Source organism: Triturus cristatus, chromosome 10, assembly GCF_964204655.1.
Source record: "Triturus cristatus chromosome 10, aTriCri1.1, whole genome shotgun sequence".
Classification (NCBI taxonomy): domain Eukaryota; kingdom Metazoa; phylum Chordata; class Amphibia; order Caudata; family Salamandridae; genus Triturus; species Triturus cristatus.
Genome location: NC_140593.1, coordinates 919,788,528 through 919,811,371, shown reverse-complemented (window position 1 = coordinate 919,811,371; position 22,844 = coordinate 919,788,528). Strand labels below are relative to the sequence as shown.

Here is a 22,844-nt window from a genome sequence, read left to right as displayed (position 1 = left end):
CACAGGAACGTCACTTTTTACGACGTTCCTGTGGTGATAGGGGCCTTGCCTTATCGCTGCCTTGTGAATAAGGCCCTCTCATGTTATGCTTAGCGTGAAAGGGGTGGGCAGTGGGTGTTGCAGTGAGTGTTCCACCGCAACACCCATTAGTTCTGACGCTGCCCCCTATTTACAAGTAATGCTTAAGTAGGAGGCAGAGCCAGAATTAAGACCAGGGAAGATCTGGATGTGATTCCCTTTTTGAAACAATTCATAAATATGTAGACTTCTTTTTAAAACCATTTCTTCAAGAAGTTCCATCATACTTGAGAGACACAGTGTATTTTATTACCAAAATCGAAGGTTTACGCTTTGGTCGCTCACAGTAATAGCTTCTATACTTTGATGTAGTCTCATTGTATACAGAAATCCCGCAGGAAGAGGCACTGTAAGCAATTTTTACTTGGAAACCAGATCACGCCCCCACCGAGTACCCACAGAGTTCATAGTACGACTAGCATCATTAGCACTGAGAAAAAAATATTTCAAGTTTGAAGACACCTTTTATTTTCAAACAATGGAGACAGCTATAGGATGTCCCTTTGCCCCAGAGATGGCCATACTGTACATGGCTCAGTTTGAAGACAAATTCAACTTCAACAACAATCCTTTTTCTCAACATCTGACACAGTGGTATCTTTACATCACGACATCTGATGTCTATGGAGCGACTCTGAAAAAGACCTTGAAAGGTTCCATGACTGGTTAAACTGCAGACACCTTCACATATTACTCAGTCTCACTTAAAGCACCACAAGCTTAACATTCCTTGAGGTGAATGTGAAGCCTATCCAAAATGAATTGACAACGTCACTGCACAAAAAAACAACTGATAAAAATACCATACTACACTATAGGAGCTTTCATCCCAGAAATTTAAAGGATAATTTGGCCTATGGACAACTGTTGGGAATTCGACTGAACTGTTCCTGAAAAGAAGATTATGAAATACATGCTGGTGCTTTACGTGACCAACTCAAGGACCGAGAGTACCCTAAAGAATTGCTGAAACTTGCAAGAAAACTAGTGTGGTATACACCTAGAGAGAGACTCCTGCCAACGAAAGTGAAACCGCAGTTGGAAAAATTGGTCTGCGTATCAACTTATGGCCCCCACACTAGCAGATTCCGGTAAATTATATTGAAGAATTGGCATCTCATGCAGAATTTGGAACATCCATTTCAACCACCATTGTTCGCACTGACAAAAAGCGCCAGTATTGGCCAACAAATTGTGCGGATGGATGTTGCAAAAAATTGTGCGGGTGGAGCTTGCCCCTACAACAAGAAGAAAAGATCTAAGAACCCAATGGAACCTTAAACCAATTGTGGGCCACAATAAGTGCGGGAACTGTTCTGTGTGTGAAATGATAAAAGAAGGAAATTCGTTTCTACAATATAAACTGAAGTGGACACAGAAAGAGTTTTTGAATTGCAATAAGAAAAACGCTGTATATGCCATCATATGCCCATGTCACAAATGTTGTAGTGCGAAGACAACTCAGAAAATAAAACAACGTACTATGCAACATAGGTCAAGAATCAAAACAAAAGTAGAAACAGCGCCAAGGGTGAGCCATTTCATTGAAAAGAACCACAATGAAAAAAAATTCAAATGGACGGTCTTAAGTGTTATTAAACCGAATCCAAGAGGAGGAGACACTGAGGCAGCACTGTTGCGATAAGAAGTGGATTTAATTTTAAGGTTCAACAGTAATATTAGTGGCTTGAATACATTTTCTGAAATAGGCCGAACCTAAATGTGCTAAGTAACCCCAAGAGGTACAGACCGCCACTACCTCTCTGTGGGGTCTACATAGAATTTCTGCCTCAGCAGGGCCGGTGACGTAGTAGTGAACGACACCTGTTCTGAACTTGATTCACTTCAAATCCCAGAATGCAACATCAGTAGTAGCATGGAACGCTGTGTATAAATGATCGGCAAACCGGAAGTTCGAAATTCAGCCGCATTAATGATTCACACGAGGAACTCCTAAGAAAAGAACTCTTGCAAGTTAGTTGATGAAAGGTTTGCGCAGCCTCCTGTCGAAAAACTCAAAGGGTTTATGGAACAAAGAAGACTCATTCCACACATTCTATTTATTCCAGAATTTCGACAGAACTAAAATTGAAGGAGGTCGGAACCACAGCACAAGACCGTACCTGAGTTGAATAAACAAAGACCTTTTTCAGAATCACCGATAAGTAAGTTGCGCTGACTTTCATTGTTTTCCAAAAATCCTTCCAATCTGTTGAAATCATGGCTATACCAATCACCACCATTCTTACATTGTCGAACGGTGCCACTCAAAAGCAACGATTACTGGAAGTAAAGATACAGGCGGCAACATCAGAGACATAAACTAGCAGGTACCATAAAAAAGGAAATCTATACTTAGTCACAATTCTAACAATGAATTTAGGAGAGGTTAGAAATATATTTCTTTTATATTTTGTTTTTGACTTTTCAGATTGTACTCAGCCACAGCACTGAAGAGAACCCCAAAAATTGTATAGGGACCTTGAAACGCGTCAGCATTTTCTGGCATTTTCTTAACCCTGGGAATATATTTAATAGATGCATATCCACTCACAGGGAATAGTGTTTCTGTATAAATAGGACTATCCTGAAGAGTCTAAATGGTGTTCCCACTGGCAGCAGCCTTATAATGAATGAACAAAATGTCAAATGAATTGAGATAATGGTTGCTTCGTTTTCCTAATTATGACTGGCTTAAGAGTACAACCTTTTACTCTTGTTCCTGTAAATCATTTTTGTCAAATATATTGTGCTTTTTTGTAATAATTGGGATATTTGGTTGTAAAGAATATGATTTGAATGTATGTTTAATGTGGGAACAGTTATGATTTCCCTTAGTCTGATGAAAAAAAAAGAAATTACATTGATCTAAAAGACATAATGATGAGTAAATAAATACTGCCACCTAAGAAATCGGTAAATGGTCTGAGTCTGTGTGAGTAATATACATTCTTGAAAATGACGGCTAGATAGCTTGTTGTTCTAATATTCTTTGTAAAGTTGTAAATGTTTGCTTACAAATACATGTATTAGCATATTGTGCCATATGTAAGAGTACAGTATAAAATTGTTGATTATGTTATTAAACATTTCACACATTAGATCATATGTAGGTTGTAGAACTAAAATGCATTTAAAGAGAAAGGTTAAGTTAGCACAATTGTGGGCCTTAAGCGTGCAGTCAAAACAGTCATCATTAACATGAAAGTTGTATTTCTGCATGTTTTGTCTGTTCTGCAGGTGCAGAACAAAGGTCTTCCTTAGTTACTGGAAAGCACATTGTATTTCGGAGTTAGTGAGGTGAGGAAGAACTGGCAAGGTTAAATAATTTTAAAGGAGAACAAAGGGGGTGTTACCAGCTGGTGCTATCAGATGGGGGGAAAACAAGGACTCCTTGGAAGTAGAGACTGGAATATGGGAGTGGTGTTCAAGGCGCCAGGTTCTTTCTTGGCATCTGGAAATTTACTGTGATACGTATGAGGTCATATTTCTCAAATGTTCTTTGTGCATTTTAATTAGTGAACCCACCTTGGGGTTAGTCAGATTACTTTTAGACTTGGAGAGGTACAGACCTCTCTTGACACTTCTGATTGTGTGGCTTCATGCTATGCATGACCCTTTACTTATAGAACGTCTACAGAGGTTCTGACGCTGCCACCTTTCTTGCTTTCTTAAGTCAAAAGGGTTTGCCCTTTCCTTAAGTTAGTGTTGGGCTTAATAGATGCTGCAAATCTTTTCTGTTTATGGGGAGAAGGATCGAAACCATTTGTCTTGCCATCAAATCCTTTTCCTTCTTTTCTGTGTCATGGCTGCTGATATCCTTATATGTTCTTTGATGTTGAGAACCAATATTGTAAAACTCTTTGGTCTCCCTTTGGTTATCTAATACTTTTATGCTATGTTAATGAGATTGATATATAACATCATAGTATGGAGTCAGCTCTCCTGGCGGTCACGGAACATCTGCATAACTCTCTGGACTCTGGTGGCACTTCTGCTCTAATTTTATTGGACTTAAGTGCCGCATTTGACACTGTGTCTCACCAGATTCTTCTGCAGCGCCTGGAGGACATTGACATCAGTGGCACGGCCCTGGGGTGGCTTTCCTCATTCCTCTCGGACAGATCATTTCAAGTGATCGCCCCCCCTTTTTGTTCACAGATGCACAGTGTCCGCCAGGGTGTTCCACAGGGCCGGACCCTGACTCCGACCCTCTTTAACATATATATATCGGGCCCTTGGCAGCATTGGCAAAAGATAGAGGCCTGACAGTTGTCTCTTATGCAGTCGACACACAGTTAGTGATCGCTCTGTCTAATAACCCTGACCTAGATGCTGCTAAAATTAGGGAGGATTTACCAGAGGTCGCGAACTAGATGACATCAAATTGCCTTCAACTTAACGCCACCAAATCAGAAATCTTGCTGGTAGGTAAAAACATACATTTGTGGAGTGAACAATGGTGGCCCTCGACTCTTGGTCCTCCACCCTCACCTAAGCAGACAGTAAAAAATGTGGGCATCAAACTAAGACTGTGGCCGGTGTTTGTTTCGGACTCCTCCGAGTTCTTAAACCTCTGTTGGACTTTTTTTAGGCCAAATTCCGACAGGTCATCGTCCAGGCTGCCATACTGTCTAGGTTGGACTATGCCAGAGCTCTATATCTGTGAGTTAATAGAGCAGATACACAGCACCTCCAGAGAATACAGAATGCGGCTGCTCGACTGTTGTTTGGGCTTCCCAGGACCTGCCATATTTCAGAATTCATTAACAGATTCCATTGGCTCCCTGTGGAAAAGTGTGTTCTTTTTAAAACTCTGTGTATCACTCACCGGATTTTCAACTTCCAATCCCCAGAAATTCAGGCAGCTCTTCTTACTCGGTACACGCCATCATGTCTTTTGTGCTCCTACAATCAACACCTGGCGGTTATACCGCGGGTCAAGAAACCCAGAGCAAGAGGACGTTTGTTTCGAGCTTTAGCTCCGAAACTTTGGAACTCCCTCCCGGTAAACATTAGATGCATTTATGATCTCATAGCTTTCCGTAAGGCTATAAAAATCTGTCTGTTCTCTAATTAACGGATTGGGGTGTTGGCTTCGCTGGTCTTCCTTTTGCTGTCTATGATTAGCGCTGGGACGCCCCTTTGCTGGGGTAGCCATGCACTCTACAAATTTTATAACATAACATAAGAAACATCACTATGGCTTTGAGTATGAAATAAATCTTTTTTACTTCAAATTACTGATTCAAACATTTATTGTGTGGTCCTAATCATCGAACTGTATTTTAAGGTCTAAATTTTTGCTAACCCCTTGTCCTCTTAGGCTGCGACAAAAGGTCTATTGATCACAGTTGAATTGGAAGAAACGGCCAGAGCATTCTCAGAGGTGTGTTGAAATGTAAGTTGGAGCGAGGTCGAAAGAGAAATAGAGAGAGAGAGAGAAATAGGTGTGATATATCATGCACACTCTCCGATAAATGATGTCAATTGAGTTGTCATGAGTGTTGTTTTGAATGCTATGATTTAGCATGCTATAAGTGATGTAATATGAAAGGCTATGATATAAGCAGTGCATGGGTGTTAGACCTAGGATCTTTGGCATGGTTTCCCCTAACAATTTGCCTTCTGACCACCTGTTTTGCTAACCTACTTTTTGCTGGCTTTAGGATTCTGGGCACTTTTACCACTTACAACCAGAGTTAAAGTGCATATACACTGTAATCTAAACATGGTAAAATTGACGTATCCAATTAACTTTATAGTCCCTAGTAAAGGGCACTATATGTGCCCATGGCCTGTAAATTAAATTCTACTAGAGGGCCTGCAGCATTGATTGTTTCACCCAATCAGTAGCCCTTTAAACATGGTTCATGCCTGCTATTGCAGCCTGTGTGTGCAGTTTAAAAAACTACCATTTCAACCTAGCAAGTTAATCTACATTCCAGGCCCACACCTTCCTTTTGTATTACATGAAAGTTGCCCTTAAGCGGGCCATATGTATCCCAATGGGCAGGGTGTAGTGTGTTTATGAAGTGGGACATGAACTTTTACGTTTTACATGTCCTGGTAGTGAAATACTCCTAAATGAGTTTTTCAGTACTGCAAGGCCAGTCTCTCCCATAGGTTAACATTGATGTTGCCTTAAATACCTTTTAAGTGTAATATCCAATTAGGAGAAGATACAAAATTAGAGTTTGGTGTCTCTGGGCTCACAATTTAAAAACACAATTGATGGTGAAGTTGGATTTTAAATTGTAAATCTAAAAATCCACTTTTAGAAAGTTGGTATTTTTCTTACTTTAACCATTCTGTGCCTGTGCCTGTGCCTGTCTCTGAATACATGTCTGGGTTTTGTGATAGCTGGGCTTTGTGCAATCCCTCTAGGCTTGTTCCCACACAAAGAGCAGCATACCCCCATGTTATAGTTAGGTGAATATGTCAGTGACAACATTAATGTTTTGAATAACAAAACACAGATATTCACCAGTTACTTGCGCCCCTGCCATGCACTTTTTATGACCTCACATGTTACATTACTCATGACATGTTCTATGACAGTATTTATGACATCACTGATTGCAGTGTAAATGACAATTATTGAGGACATCTTGGAAGATATCATTGATGTAATTTGTCTCTAATCATATCATGTTGTTTATTATGGTATTCATTCTTGAAAATAGTTGTTTGGGTACGACTGTACTTTTGAGAAAAGGCCAAAGTTCAATATGATCATCAGTGTCATCAGCACAATCGTTTTGCTTTCACTAGTCTTTCTTTCAGAGTACCGTGGTACCCCCATAAATTTTTAAAATTATATTTACACTGAGCACTTAGATGAAATATGGATTTGGAGATTTATGGCTAGTTGTGTTTTTATTGGTATATGTTTAACTATTGAAACTGTAGGTTGTGTTTGTTCACTATACGGGTACTGCGATAATGCATTACTATCAAACTACTACTGAGGTACTTTTGTTTTTGTAAAACAGCTTTTTATTGGCTATGGAACTTCGTAAATTGTAGGAAGCAGGAAGTGTATACCCCTTATCCCTATTCAATTTGGTATCTTCAAAGGAGAAAGTTGTGCTCAACAGCAATGTAAGTCTGTTGTCACTCACCAACAATTTCACATCAAGAAATTCCACCTCCATTTCACTGATATTATTGATAAATTTGAGGTTCAGGTTTTTGTTGGTAATTTCTGAGAAATATTGTTCATTCTAAAATGCATGTGCCCCAAAATGTATGTACGTGGCACCACAATACAAGTACGTAAAAGTCTCCAGCACTAAAGGGCAATAAAAATCTAGATACATCTTATCCAGTGCCAAGGGATTTTTCTCAAGTCCACAATAGTGAAGAGAGTACATTTAGGGCCTCATTATGATGTAGGCAGAAAGGGGTCTGACCGTCGGTGGGTGCCCTCCTGCCCGCATTGTAATCACCGATTTGGATTCCCTTCCGACCGAGCCATTTCGGTGGGCTCAGTCGGAAGGGAATCCGAACGGCTTACGACAGGCTCAGAGAGGCCATCCGCAATTCAGCAGGCCCACAGTAACCTCTGGCAGGCTCTTTCAGGCTGAGGGATTACAATGGCAGTTTCCCACTGCCTTTTTGTGCCAGCCTTTCTGGCACAAAATGGCATTTGGAAGCAGCGTTAGGGCCCCCAGCAGATCCCCCAAGGGAGTAAGGCCACTGAATGGTGGCCTAGGGTGCTCCCCTGTTGATCCTTGCACCCATTTGCGGGCACCTTAAGGTGCCTGCAACGGGGTGCAGGGATGAACTGCACCCCTGCTCTTTGCTATGAGAGCATGCATTCCATTTGGAATGCAAGCTCTATTAGCAAAGTATATGATTGTGATCGAACAGGGCTCTGTCGCATCCTAATTCCTGGGCTGAAACAGACAACTGGAGGTCGTTTGGTTCCAGTTCCAGAACGATGCCGGATGGACTTGGGTCCATCCGGCATCATAATCGACCACTTAGATACAGTGCCATTGATGGAATCCCTAAGGAAGTGTGGAGGTGACAACAGAGAGAAGAAACTAAAGATACTAGAGTCAAGGTACACCTTATCCTTTGATAGCATGGAGCCAAGAGGTTTCAATTGTTATGAGGAGATAGTTGTTCACTTGTAACACTCCTAGCTATGTTTGTGTTCAATCAATCAATCAATCAATGGCATTTGTATAGCGCGCTACTCACCCGGAGGGTCTCAAGGCACTGGGGGGGGGGGGGAGTTACTGCTCGAACAGCCAGGTCTTGAGTTGCTTTCTGAAGGCGAGATGGTCCTGGGTTGTCCGGAGGTGGATGGGGAGGGAGTTCCATGTCTTGGCCGCCAGGTAGGAGAAGGATCTTCCTCCGGCTGTGGCTCTGTGGATGCGTGGAACGGCGGCGAGGGCGAGGCTGGCGGAGCAGAGCTGGCGGGTGGGCTGGTGGAAGGTCAGACGGTTGTTGAGGAGCTTGGGGCCCAGGTCGTGGAGGGCCTTGTGTGCGTGGGTGAGGAGTCTGAACGTGATCCTTTTGTTGACAGGGAGCCAGTGAAGGTCTCTCAGATGTCCGGAGATGTGGCTGTGACAGGGGATGTCCAGGACCAGTCGAGCTGAGGCGTTCTGGATTCGTTGGAGTTTCTTCTGGAGTTTGGTGGTGGTGGTGGTGCCGGCGTAGAGGGCGTTCCCGTAGTCCAGCCGGTTGGTGACGAGGGCTTGGGTGACTGTCTTCCTGGTCTCGGTGGGTATCCATCGGAAGATCTTTCGAAGCATGCGCAGGGTGTTGAAGCACGAAGACGAGTTGGCGTTGACTGGTCTGGACATTGAGAGGGAGGAGTCCAGGATGAAGCCCAGGTTGCGTGCGTGGTCCGTTGGCTTGGGGGTGGCGCCCAGGGCAGGGGGCCACCAGGAGTCGTCCCAGGCGGAGGGTGATGACCCCAGGATGAGAACCTCCATCTTGTCTGAGTTCAGTTTCAGGCGGCTGTTCTTCATCCATTCGGCGACGTCTTTCATCCCTTCGTGTAGGCTGGCTCTGGCGGTGTCCGGGTCGTTGGTGAGGGAGAGGATGAGCTGGGTGTCGTCGGCGTAGGTGATGATCTTGAGGTCGTGTTGGCGTGCGATGGCTGTGAGGGGGCTCATGTAGACGTTGAAGAGGGTGGGGCTGAGCGATGACCCCTGTGGAACGCCGCAGATGACTTCAGTGGCCGCTGACCGGAATGGGGGAAGGCGGACTCTCTGACTTCTTCCGGCGAGGAATTAGGTGATCCACTCAAGGGCCTTCTCCTGGATTCTGGCCTTGTTCAGGCGTTGTACCAGGGTGCGGTGGCAGACAGTGTCGAATGCTGCGGAGAGGTCCAGGAGGATGAGGGCCGCTGTTTCCCCGTTGTCCAGTAGGGATCTGATGTCGTCTGTGGCTGCGATGAGGGCGGTCTCCGTGCTGTGGTTGGCTTGGAAGCCGGACTGCGAGTGGTCGAGGGAGCCGTTGGTCTCAAGGAAGGCGGCTAGCTGTCTGTTGACGGTCTTCTCGATGACTTTGGCAGAAAACGGGAGGAGCGAGATGGGGCGGAAGTTCTTGAGGTGGTGGGGTCAGCTGTAGGTTTCTTCAGCAGGGCGCTGATCTCGGCGTGTTTCCAGCAATCCAGGAAGGTGGCAGTGTTGAAGGAGGCATTGATGATGTCGCGGAGGTGGGGTGCGATGATGTAGTCGGCCGAGTTGAAGATGTGGTGTGGACAGGGTACCATGGGGGATCCGGAGTGGATGGTGTTCATCGTGCGTGTTGTGTCTTCGGTGCTGACCGGGGTCCAGGTGCGGAGGGTGGCGTCGGTTCGGTGGTAGGGGTCGTGGTAGGAGGGCCAAAGCTGTTGTGTATGTTGGCGATCTTGTCGTGGAAGAAGGCGGCAAGAGAGTCGCAGAGGTCTTGCGAGGGAGTGATGTCGTTGTTTCCGGCGTCGGGGTTGGAGAGCTCTTTGACGATGGTGAAGAGTTCTTTGCTGTTGTGGGTGTTGTTGTCCAATCGTTCCTTGAAGACTGTCTTCTTCGTGGCGCGGATCAGTTGGTGGTGTTTGTGGGTGGCGTGCTTGAGGGCAGTCATGTTGTCTGTGGTCTGGTTGGTGCACCAGGTATTCTCCAGGGAGCGGCAGTTCTTCTTGGAGGTGATGAGTTCGTCGGTGAACCAGGGGGTTTTCTTGCTGCCGCGTCTGTTGGGGGGGTTCTTCAGTGGTGCAAGGGCATCAGCGCAGTTGGTGATCCACTAAGTGAGGTTGTTGATGGCTTCGTTGGGGTCCATTGAGCTGGTGGGGGGGTTCTGGCTGAGGAAGGTGGTGAGTTGGTCGTTTGTGATCTTGTTCCAGTTCCTTCGAGGGGCTTGTTGCGGGTGGTGGTGGGTCGTCGTTTTTCTGAAGCTGAAGTGGACGCAGCTGTGGTCGGTCCACTGGAGTTTGCTGGCGTGGCTGAAGGCGACGTGCTTGCTGGTTGAGAAGACTGGGTCAAGCGTGTGGCCGGCGTAGTGGGTGGGGGTGGTTACCAGTTGCTTGAGTCCGAGGTTGGCAAGGTTGTCCAGCAGGGCGACGGTGTTGCGGTCCTTGTTGTTCTCCAGGTGGAAGTTGAGATCCCCTAGGAGGATGTAGTCGGTGGAGTTGATGGCGTGTGGGCTGACGAAATCTGTGATGACTTTGCTGAATTGTGTGCGTGGTCCCGGTGGTCTGTAGATGAGGGTGCCTCTGAGCGTGGTCTTGGGGTCGGAGTGTATCTGGAAGTGGAGGTGTTCGGCGGAGGTGAGGGTGTCATCTGAGTTGGTCGTGATGCGGATGGTGTTCTTGTGGGCGATGGCGATGCCTCCACCCGTCTGGTTGACGCGGTCCCTCCTGGTGATCTTGTATCCGTCCGGGATGGCTATGGCGATGTCGGGCGCAGAGGAGGCGTTCGTCCAGGTTTCCGTCAGGAAGGCGATGTCTGGTGATGTCGAGTCGAGGAGGTTCCAGAGTTCGATGGCGTGTCGGTGGATGGAGCGGGTATTGAGCAGGATGCACTTCAGATGGTTGTTGCTGGGGCTCGGTTTGGCTGGTGCGGTGCAGGCTCGGAGGCAGGAGAATCGGCAGGCAAGGCAGGAGAAGGGTCCGTGGGTGCGTCTCGGGGTGGCATGGTGGCAGGCGTTGTTTTGTCCGGCGTTGAGTGCGAGGAGGGTTGTGGCGTTGTAGGTGAGTTGGGTGCGCCGGTGGCGACGCGGACCAGGGGGTCTGGCGCTGGGCGCGGTCCAGGCACGGACGGGCGCAGACGGGCTTACCTTTGGCGCACCTTCGGCGCTCAATAGGCACTCCCGCTGCGCGGTCGTTTAGGGGGTGTCATAAGTAAGGAGCCGGGAGGGAGGGTCAGCTGGGTGGCGGGAGCGGGGCGGCGAATGGGATTGGAGGGGGGCGGGGCCGCAGGGAGGCAGCGGCAGGAAAAACTCGGCAGGCAGCGGCGGGAAAACTCGACGATGCAGGAATAAGGAAGCTGGTGCGGGAGAGTGGAGTGATCTGGCCTGGAAGAGGCAGCGGTCACACTGCAGCAGTCCCCTTGGTCCCCTTAAGTAAGGAGCCGGGAGGGAGGGTCAGCTGGGTGGCGGGTGTGAGAAGTTGGCCTGATATGTGGTGCTCACTATTCTAGTGATCACTGTGTATCATTCCAAACGACCCTTATTGATGATTGGTTGTAAGTCAACCGTATAGACCAGCTATCCTAGTAGCGTGGATACGAGCAGTCTTTAGGCTAAACTCTAGAGGGCGTGTTAAGCCAGCTGTTTACCATCACATATACCCCTTGAACGCCAAGTGAAAGGACACCACACAAGTTGTTATGAAAATAAAGGATATTTATTTATAACAAGACTACCCTGGCTCTTTATGAGTCAGGGAGCTAAGCACACTACAAAACTCTTATGAAAATACTTCAGTTGCACAATTTACACAAATGCACGAGAAACCATCTACACTAACAGTGAAATGCGAATGGTTAGAGTCTGGAGTTACTGATTCCGGAGTGATCCGATCAGTGGAACTAAACGAAAAGGAACTGGACACTTGTAGAGCGAACCTGCGATGGAGCACCGAAATGCTCGGATTACCTAGCCCAGAGGCTGTGGCTGCGTTAAGTTCGGCAAGATGTCGGGAGTCCTCGTTGTAGTCTCAGGAGCCTGAAAGAAGAAGTTGCTGGCAGGCGACCAGGGTCGATGTTCAGCGAGATCCAAGCCTGGATCGGTGATGAAGGAAACCTGAAAGCAGAGGGGACTCAGTTCTCAACCGCTAGCCAGCGATCGTGTGGGCACCAGGAGGGTACCGGCTGAAGTCACCTCGACCAGGTGAGTGGATGACGTCGGACTCGGCTGTTCCTCGGACCAGGAGGCGCGGCGGCGACCAGGATGGAGGGCGAGCTGTCCCACGAAGGTGTCTGCTGTCGATGATGCTGGGCCCAGGAATGGGGCAGCAGGTCTTGGCAGTGGCAAGCCCACGCGGTAGAGTCAAGATGACGTTGGGAGTGGACCAGGAGGGTCCGGGGTACTCCTCTGTTGAAGGGGAGCAAGAGCCAATCTGGAGCGACCAGACCGGTGATGAAACTATCGTGGTGCGTCGTGAAGAGGGCCACAAGCCGGTCGGCGAGTGGTCGGACAACGCAGTGAACAGCAAGGAGCGGAAGGGCCCCCACGCAGATCTCGTGGATGCTGGGGAGGCAGACTTCGGTGCTGGAGCTGCTCAGGGTTAGGGCTTCTCAAACCCTAGGTACACTCACTCGAGGGTCCCTCGGTGGGCGTGTTAGATAAGCGTCGTGCAGGTTCTGAAGATAGCCGGTCCCGCAGGTCTCGTCGCACCTACGACTCTCAGCTGGGCTGATGATGTAGGTAGATGTCAGAGATGGCAGGGAACTCGGGTCTCGTCGAGCTGGGCAGTCTTGATCCGTAGGAGAGACGTACAGCAAACCGCAAGCGCTTAGGTGGTGCCTGCTGGTGCAGGGTGGCTACTCCTTAGCCAGAAGGGAGAGTCTTCAGAAAAGTCAAGAGTTCCTTTCGTGGAAAGTAGTTCAAGATTCAGAATTATCCAATTTGGGAAGGGGACTCACTCCTACCTTTATTCTAAGAAAAGGGGCTGGCCCGTGACTAGGTCCTACCTATGGGTGGGGCCAGGAGGGGGGTGGTTACACCCCTATCCTTTGTCCGGCTTCGCCCCCGCTCAGGGGCAGGGTTGCCCCCGAAACTGGTTTGAGCCGGGCTATGCACAGTGAGCACCGGGGTGCCACTTGCAATCACCTTCCTTTCAGCCCTGCCTACCTGGGATACACAAACCCTGTCTGGGATGGTGCTAACACCGCCCTCGACAGGAAACCCTTTGTCCAAGCTCCCTCCGCTGGAAGGTCTCCCAGCAGCAGGAGGTCAGACTTGTGTCTGGTGGCAGCATCCATTTTGTGATGCTGAGGCTTGAGTCAACTTTTAACCGGGGTTCAAGGTTACTTCCATGTCATGTCCCTCTAAAAGGGGGGAATGCTAACCCCGTCGCCAGAATTGGCGAGGGGTTCATATTCCAATTCGTATGACACCTTACTCGACATGTGTAGGTGATGCGATGCCAAAGTTAGCAAATAACCGCAAGGATTATAATGCATTTTAAAGTAGTTGGCACGCATCACCATGGAACGGCTATTAGGACTTGGTTCCGCAAGCCGTCGACGGGCTCAGCTCGCGCCAGAGCACCGTCCCACATGATTCCCCGCACCCTGCCATAGGAGTGACTGATAGGAATCCATGTGTCCATTCTAGGGTTAGGTATAGGAATACTACACCTACAGCAACGGGTGATTACACCACTTTGCCCCAGCTGTCGTGCAGCCAGTTGTGTCAGATTTGGGCGGCCATCCAGGGGTGGCATAATACATGCTGCAGCCCCTGGTAGGCCCTGGGTACACCGATGCCCTGGATACCTGTGGTATGCTGAGACAGGGACTGACAAGGCGGCCCAGTTCCAATTAGTGTATGCACCTAATGTACATGTGTTAATTTCGAGAGAGAACAGCTAGGCTGTGGGTCTGATTGGCAGGCCCACAGCCAGGGAAAGTCGTAAACCAATGAAGGAAAAGCAAAAAATCCGGGTGATCATAGGATTGCAGACCCTACTCTCCTACATGACCCCCCCCAAACTTTGGGACAATAAGCTAACCTTGACCAGGTGAGTCTTCTTGCTCTAAGTGGAAATACCTGGAGAGCCCATCTGCATTGCCATGATCAGTGCCAGGTCTATGCTCCACTGTGAAGTCCATCCCCTGTAGGGAAATGGACCACCTAATTAGTTTGGGGTTTTCACCCTTCATTTGATTTAGCCACAAGAGGGGCTTATGGTCGGTCTGAATCTTGAAGTGGGTGCCAAACAAGTATGGCCTCAACTTCTTCAGGGCCCAAACCACAGCAAAGGCCTCCCTCTCAATAGCTGACCAATTCTTCTCTCTGGGGGTCAGCCTCCTGCTAATAAAAGCTATGGGCTGGTCATGACCATCAAAATTCAGCTGAGATAGAACAGCTCCCACACCCAACTCCGAAGCGTCTGTTTGGACAATGAATGGTTTGGAGTAGTCTGGACTCTTTAGGATAGGTGCTGTGCACATGGCCTGCTTTAGGTCATCGAATGCCTTCTGACAGCTTGCTGTCCACTGAACTTTTTTGGCATCTTTTTACTTGTCAGGTCGTTTAGCGGGGTCACAATGGATCCATAATTTCTGACAAATTTCCGGTAATAACCAGTCAGGCCCAAGAAAGCTCGAACCTGAGTCTGGGTGGTTGGAGGAGCCCAGTCCTGGATGGCCTGTATTTTGCTCTCCAATGGCTGAACCTGGCCTCCACCTACAAGGTGGCCCAGGTATACAACCTGTGTCTGCCCTATCTGGCACTTAGTGGCCTTGATAGTGAGGCCTGCCTTTTGCAGGGCCTCTAACACTTTCCTCAGGTGGACCAGGTGATCCTCCCAGGTGGAGCTAAAGACAGCGATATCGTCCAGATACGCCGCACAGAAGTCGTCCAACCCAGTGAGAACTCGATTCACCAGCCTTTGGAAGGTGGCAGGTGCATTTTTCAAACCAAAGGGCATTACCACGAACTGATAATGCCCACCCGGGGTAGAAAATGCTGTTTTGGGCTTGGCCTCCTCAGCTAACCTGATTTGCCAATACCCAGCTGTCAGGTCAAACGTACTTAAGTAGCTGGCCGAAGCCAACCGGTCGATAAGTTCGTCTGCTCTTGGTATCGGGTGGGCGTCAGTCTGATTGACTGCATTAAGACCTCTGTAGTCCACGCAAAACCTCATCTCTTTCTTACCGCCCTGGGTGTGAGGTTTCGGCACGAGAACTACGGGACTAGCCCAGTGGCTGTCCGAGGGTTCAATGACTCCCAGCTCCAACATTTTCTGCACCTCTGTCTTGATGCAGTCTCTGACACGATCAGGCTGCCGATAGATTTTACTCTTTACGGGCAGACTGTCCCCAGTGTCGACCTCATGGGTACACCAATTGGTCTGACTGGGTGTCAGAGAGAACATATGTCGAAAGGATTGAAGAACCTGTTTACAATCCTTTTGTTGATGTCCAGAGAGGCTGCCACAAAAGACAACACCATCTACTGACCCATCGTCAGGGTTCTGAGAGAGCAGGTCCGGGAGAGGGTCACTCTCCTCCTCCTGTCCCTCATCTGTGGCCATGAGCAAGCCCATGCCCTCCCTGTCGACATATGCCTTGAGCCTGTTTACATGGAGCACCCTGTGGGGGCTCCGGGGAGTTCCCAGGTCTACCAAGTAGGTGACTTCTCCCTTTTGCTCAATGATCGTGTGGGGCCCAGACCATTTGTCTTTGAGTGCTGCTGGGGCCACTGGCTCCAGCACCCACACCTCTTGTCCAGGCTGGTACACAGTCAGGACAGCCTTTTGGTTGTGCCAAGCTTTTTGTAATTCTTGGCTCGCCTCAAGGTTTTTAGATGCCTTTTCCATGTACTCCGCCATCCGCGAGCGAAGGCCGAGCACATAGTCCACAATGTTTGATGCCGGCTTTCTGAGAGGTCTCTCCCATCCTTCCTTTACCAAACAAAGGGGTCCCCTTACAGGATGTCCGAACAGAAGCTCAAAAGGGCTGTAGCCAACCCCCTTCTGCGGGACCTCTCTGTAGGCGAACAAAAGCCAGGGTATTAGGACATCCCATCTCCGCCGAAGCTTTTCAGGTAGTCCGTGAATCATCCCTTTTAGGGTCCTGTTGAATCTCTCAACAAGCCCATTGCATTGTGGGTGATAGGGTGTGGTGAATTTGTAGTTGACACCACACTCCTTCCACATAGCAGTCAGATATACCGACATGAAGTTTGCACCTCTGTCTGAGACAACCTCCTTAGGGAAGCCCACTCTGGAGAACACTCCAACTAGGGCTCGTGCCACAACAGGGGCTGTAGTGGTCCTAAGGGGAATAGCTTCAGGATACCTGGTGGCGTGGTCCACCACCACCAGTATAAACTTGTGCCCTGATGCTGTCTGGGGTTCCATTGGTCCGACAATGTCGATCCCCACTCGTTCAAAGGGTACCCCCACCACCGGCAGTGGTATGAGGGGGGCCTTTGTCGTGCCACCTGACTTACCACTGGCTTGGCAAGTGACACAGGAGCGGCAAAACTCCTTCGTATCTTCGGACATGTGGGGCCAGTGAAAGTGTGGAACAATTCTGTCCCAAGTCTTATTCTGGCCTAAGTGACCTGCAAGGGGAATCTCATGGGCCAAGGTAAGAAGGAAACCTCTCAGAGACAAGGGGATGACCAGCCTCCTGGTCGCGCCAGGTTTGGGGTCTCTTGCCTCGGAGTACAGGAGTCCATCGTCCCAGTACACGTTGTGGGTACCTGTGGCGTTCCCTGCAGCCTCAGCAGCAGCCTGCTGTCTGAGGGGTTCAAGTGAGGGGCAGTCTAACTGTGCCTTCCCCAGGTCTTCCCTGGAGGGTCCCCCTGAGCCCAGAAACTTAACCTGACCAGGTTCAAGCTCTTTCGGCTCAGTTTCCCTCAGTTCTTTAAGGTCAGCCTCCTCAGAGACTTGATCCACGACCTGGGGCAAGGGGGAAGGCAAAGTCTTACCCTTACTGCTCCTTTTCTTGGAAGGTGTCTGGTCCGTTCTTCCAGGATCCAGCACCTGTTCAGTGGGGCATCTTTTGGCCTGTGACCTGGTCACAGCAAGGACATGTGCTGGCAAGCCTAACATTTCCATGTGAGTCCTCTGCTCCACTTCTGACCATTGTGACGTTTCCAAATCATTGCCCAACAGACATTCTACGGGGAGGTCTGAACTAACCACAACCTTTTTCGGGCCACTTACCCCTCCCCAGGAGAAATCAACACCTGCCATACTGTGATTGGTAGTGACATTGCTGGCATTGGTCACTAGGTAATCGGTACCTAGCATGATCTGTCCAGGGTCCACAAAGTTAGGCGTCACCATGGTGACACTGGCACAAGTGTCCCTGTAGGCCTGAGCCACTTTTCCATTGATCAAAGGTGTCTGTCTGTATTTGCCCAAAGTATTGGGACTGGCATCAGGGGACATATCCATATCCCCTGTACAGACAAGGACGGCCTGAGTGAGCGTGCTGACTAAGTCGTCACTCCCCTCGGTTCCCAAGGGTAACCCAACTAATGCCTTGGGAGGCGCACTACCACTGCTGACTGTACTAGGGGGTGCAGGTGCCTTATGGGCTGCAGTGGCAGGAGTTTGCCCTCCTTTCTTGGTGCACTCACTAAACCAGTGAGTCTTACTTTTACAGTATTGGCACCACCTTTTTGACTGGCCTTCTTGAGTCTTCTTCTTCTGTGAAGCCTGACCCCCACCCTCTTTGGTTTGTTGGGGACCTGTCGAAGACTTCTGGTCATTTTGTTCGTTCTTGTTACTACCCTTCTGGTCTGCTTTCTTCTGACCACCCTGGTTCTGAGTCTGGTTCTGCTTGACCCTTGTTCTGACCCATCTGTCTGCCTTCTTTCCCAATTCTTGGGGAGAGGTCAGATCCGAGTCGACAAGGTGCTGATGCAGCAATTGGTTCTGACAGTTGTTTAAAATCTGTTCTCTCATGATAAGATTGTACAATCCTGTGTAATCAGTAACCTTGCTACCCAGCAACCAGCCTTCTAAAGCCTTAGTGGCACAATCGACAAAGTCAGTCCAATCCTGAGACTGAATTTTCTGGGTGTCCCTGAACAGCACCCGGTACTGCTCGGTGGTTAAGCCGAACCCATCAATCAGTGTTTTCTTCAGGACTTGGTAGTTGTTTGCATCCTCAGCTCTAGTAGTGAGGAGCTTGTCTCGTCCTTTACCTTCAAAGGAGAGCCACAGTATAGCTGCCCACTGGCTAGGGGGGACGCACTGGACAGTGCAGGCCCTCTCCAAAGCAGTTATCCACCTGTGGATGTCGTCCCCTTGTTTAAAGGGGGGCACTATTTTACTCAGGTGTCTAGTATCTATACCCCTGTCTTTCTCTCTAATGAGAATGCTGCCACCAGTGGGATCTAACCCACTTAATTTCTGCTCTCGGGCCAAGGCAAGTCTTTCTTTGGCGAGGGCAAGTTCTTCCCGCTCGATCCTCAGATTGACTTCCCTCATCTTCGCTTCATGCTCCCTTCTCTGAGGGGACGTCATTCCTCTCTGAGAAGATGCCTGAGAGACATGTGTATGAACAGATCTGTTAGAGCCTCTGGAGAGAGACCTAGCTCGTCCGTTCCCAATGTTAGGCCTGCTTGAGCGTGGGCCCGGGGCTCCCCCAGTTCCATTCTCATGCCTGCTTAAGTTGGTCCTCGTAAGCCTGCCGACTACCACTGGACCTTTGTTTGCCTCGTCTCCTGATAACTCTTCCTCATCCTCCTCCTCTGTATGGGGGTCGAGGTCTGGGTCACCAAGGGTTCCCTCTAAGGGAGGCATGTTCCCATCAGCATTGGGGGGACCTGTGTTAGAGGACCTCCTAGCATCGTATGCCTCTAAGAGACCTATCAGAACTGCGATGGTAGGGTTAGAACCCTGGTTTAGCTTCCTGGAGGCACACAGTTGTCTCATCTCCTTGAAGCTAAGAGCTGCATATCGTGACACGACCTGTGGAGGGTCACTGACCACTAAGGGAGTCTCCGCAGACTCTCCGTGGACCGACATGCTTTCTAGTGAGGTGTAAGTGATGCACCTACCTACACTATGTGTTTACCTACTGATCCCTTGCTAAGAGTTGTAGTCAGGGTGTGCTAAGCCCTGTTACACTACAACAGCTGGTTCAGTAGAACTCAGAGTATTCTAAGTTAAGTTATATGTACCTGGGTACTTATGTGATCTTTCACTTTGATATTCTTAGGATACGTGTGTGGTAAAACAACAGCAAGCTCAAATCCCAACCGCTGCTCACCAATGTGAGAAGTTGGCCTGATATGTGGTGCTCACTATTCTAGTGATCACTGTGTATCATTCCAAACGACCCTTATTGATGATTGGTTGTAAGTCAACCGTATAGACCAGCTATCCTAGTAGCGTGGATACGAGCAGTCTTTAGGCTAAAGTCTAGAGGGCGTGTTAAGCCAGCTGTTTACCATCACATATACCCCTTGAACGCCAAGTGAAAGGACACCAGACAAGTTGTTATGAAAATAAAGGATATTTATTTATAACAAGACTACCCTGGCTCTTTATGAGTCAGGGAGCTAAGCACACTACAAAACTCTTATGAAAATACTTCAGTTGCACAATTTACACAAATGCCCGAGGGCACGAGAAACCATCTACACTAACAGTGAAATGCGAATGGTTAGAGTCTGGAGTTACTGATTCCGGAGTGATGCGATCAGTGGGACTAAACGAAAAGGAACTGGACACTTGTAGAGCGAACCTGCGATGGAGCACCGAAATGCTCGGATTACCTAGCCCAGAGGCTGTGGCTGCGTGAAGTTCGGCAAGATGTCGGGAGTCCTCGTTGTAGTCTCAGGAGCCTGAAAGAAGAAGTTGCTGGCAGGCGACCAGGGTCGATGTTCAGCGAGATCCAAGCCTGGATCGGTGATGAAGGAAACCTGAAAGCAGAGGGGACTCAGTTCTCAACCGCTAGCCAGCGATCGTGTGGGCACCAGGAGGGTACCGGCTGAAGTCACCTCGACCAGGTGAGTGGATGACGTCGGACTCGGCTGTTCCTCGGACCAGGAGGCGCGGCGGCGACCAGGATGGAGGGTGAGCTGTCCCACGAAGGTGTCTGCTGTCGATGATGCTGGGCCCAGGAATGGGGCAGCAGGTCTTGGCAGTGGCAAGCCCACGCGGTAGAGTCAAGATGACGTTGGGAGTGGACCAGGAGGGTCCGGGGTACTCCTCTGTTGAAGGGGAGCAAGAGCCAATCTGGAGCGACCAGACCGGTGATGAAACTATCGTGGTGCGTCGTGAAGAGGGCCACAAGCCGGTCGGCGAGTGGTCGGACAACGCAGTGAACAGCAAGGAGCGGAAGGGCCCCCACGCAGATCTCGTGGATGCTGGGGAGGCAGACTTCGGTGCTGGAGCTGCTCAGGGTTAGGGCTTCTCAAACCCTAGGTACACTCACTCGAGGGTCCCTCGGTGGGCGTGTTAGATAAGCGTCGTGCAGGTTCTGAAGATAGCCGGTCCCGCAGGTCTCGTCGCACCTACGACTCTCAGCTGGGCTGATGATGTAGGTAGAGGTCAGAGATGGCAGGGAACTCGGGTCTCGTCGAGCTGGGCAGTCTTGATCCGTAGGAGAGACGTACAGCAAACCGCACAGCGCTTAGGTGGTGCCTGCTGGTGCAGGGTGGCTACTCCTTAGCCACAAGGGAGAGTCTTCAGAAAAGTCAAGAGTTCCTTTCGTGGAAAGTAGTTCAAGATTCAGAATTATCCAATTTGGGAAGGGGACTCACTCCTACCTTTATTCTAAGAAAAGGGGCTGGCCCGTGACTAGGTCCTACCTATGGGTGGGGCCAGGAGGGGGGTGGTTACACCCCTATCCTTTGTCCGGCTTCGCCCCCGCTCAGGGGCAGGGTTGCCCCCAAAACTGGTTTGAGCCGGGCTATGCACAGTGAGCACCGGGGTGCCACTTGCAATCACCTTCCTTTCAGCCCTGCCTACCTGGGATACACAAACCCTGTCTGGGATGGTGCTAACACCGCCCTCGACAGGAAACCCTTTGTCCAAGCTCCCTCCGCTGGAAGGTCTCCCAGCAGCAGGAGGTCAGACTTGTGTCTGGTGGCAGCATCCATTTTGTGATGCTGAGGCTTGAGTCAACTTTTAACCGGGGTTCAAGGTTACTTCCATGTCGTGCCCCTCTAAAAGGGGGGAATGCTAACCCCGTCGCCAGAATTGGCGAGGGGTTCGTATTCCAATTCGTATGACACCTTACTCGACATGTGTAGGTGATGCGATGCCAAAGTTAGCAAATAAACGCAAGGATTATAATGCATTTTAAAGTAGTTGGCACGCGTCACCATGGAACGGCTATTAGGACTTGGTTCCGCAAGCCGTCGACGGGCTCAGCTCGCGCCAGAGCACCGTCCCACATGATTCCCCGCACTCTGCCTTCAGGATTGATAAGGCCTGCCATAGGAGTGACTGATAGGAATCCATGTGTCCATTCTAGGGTTAGGTATAGGAATACTACACCTACAGCAACGGGTGATTACACCACTTTGCCCCAGCTGTCGTGCAGCCAGTTGTGTCAGATTTGGGCGGCCATCCAGGGGTGGCATAATACATGCTGCAGCCCCTGGTAGGCCCTGGGTACACCGATGCCCTGGATACCTGTGGTATGCTGAGACAGGGACTGACAAGGCGGCCCAGTTCCAATTAGTGTATGCACCTAATGTACATGTGTTAATTTCGAGAGAGAACAGCTAGGCTGTGGGTCTGATTGGCAGGCCCACAGCCAGGGAAAGTCGTAAACCAATGAAGCAAAAGCAAGAAATCCGGGTGATCATAGGATTGCAGACCCTACTCTCCTACAGCGGGAGCGGGGCGGCGAATCGGATTGGAGGGGGGCGGGGCCGCAGGGAGGCAGCTGCGGGAAAAACTCGGCAGGCAGCGGCGGGAAAACTCGGCGATGCAGGAATCAGGAAACTGGAGCGGGAGAGTGGAGTGATCTGGCCTGGAAGAGGCAGCGGTCACTGTTCATGTACTGCTTCGACATTTTGCTGTATTCAGCTATTTTATCTTATGATGACAATACTATAAGAAGCTGTAGTCTTCTGCTGAGCTGTCAGGAGATAACTGTCTTTCTAATTTTAATGTGATGTTTTGTTGGTTTTTCTTATTTTCAGATTGTTCTCTGGAGTACGGAAAACTTTATGAAAGTGAAGGAGCTAATATATATCTCACGCCCACTTGGGCTGGACAAGGGTTAAAGTATATTGAGGCCTCCTTAACTGCAAGTGAGGTAGTATTACATGCCTCTAGATTGAGGAAAGTGTATTTTCTGATAAGGAATGGTGGTTATGTTTTGTTTAATATTATTGATTTTACATTGAAAGAGGTCAGGAGGTACCTAATCTCAAATCGTCTTTTCTTCATTCTTGAGCCCACTTGGACGTCTATGTGGCCTCCAATTTATAAAACTGAATAAAGATTTCAAAAGCATTGATTATAAGCTTTACTGATGAGTATCACATGTGTACCAGGGTTCTTGACAATTTTAGGTTTATTATGTTTATTTTGTGTATTTGCTTATTTTGTTGGAGCTGTGAGCACAACAGATGAAATTGCCAGTTTACCCTAGCCCACTGAGGCATAATTG

General features: G+C 49.1%; 1 long non-coding RNA gene across 1 annotated transcript in view; it reads left to right on the top strand.

The window, feature by feature from the left end:
• Positions 1-2,023: 2,023 nt before the first annotated feature.
• LOC146796258 (uncharacterized) overlaps positions 2,024-22,844 on the top strand; it is a 24,327-nt gene continuing 3,506 nt past the window's right edge. Inside the window, exon 1 of the long non-coding RNA XR_014969912.1 lies at positions 2,024-2,243. This is a non-coding gene — a long non-coding RNA (uncharacterized LOC146796258). The remainder of the gene's footprint in view (positions 2,244-22,844) is intronic.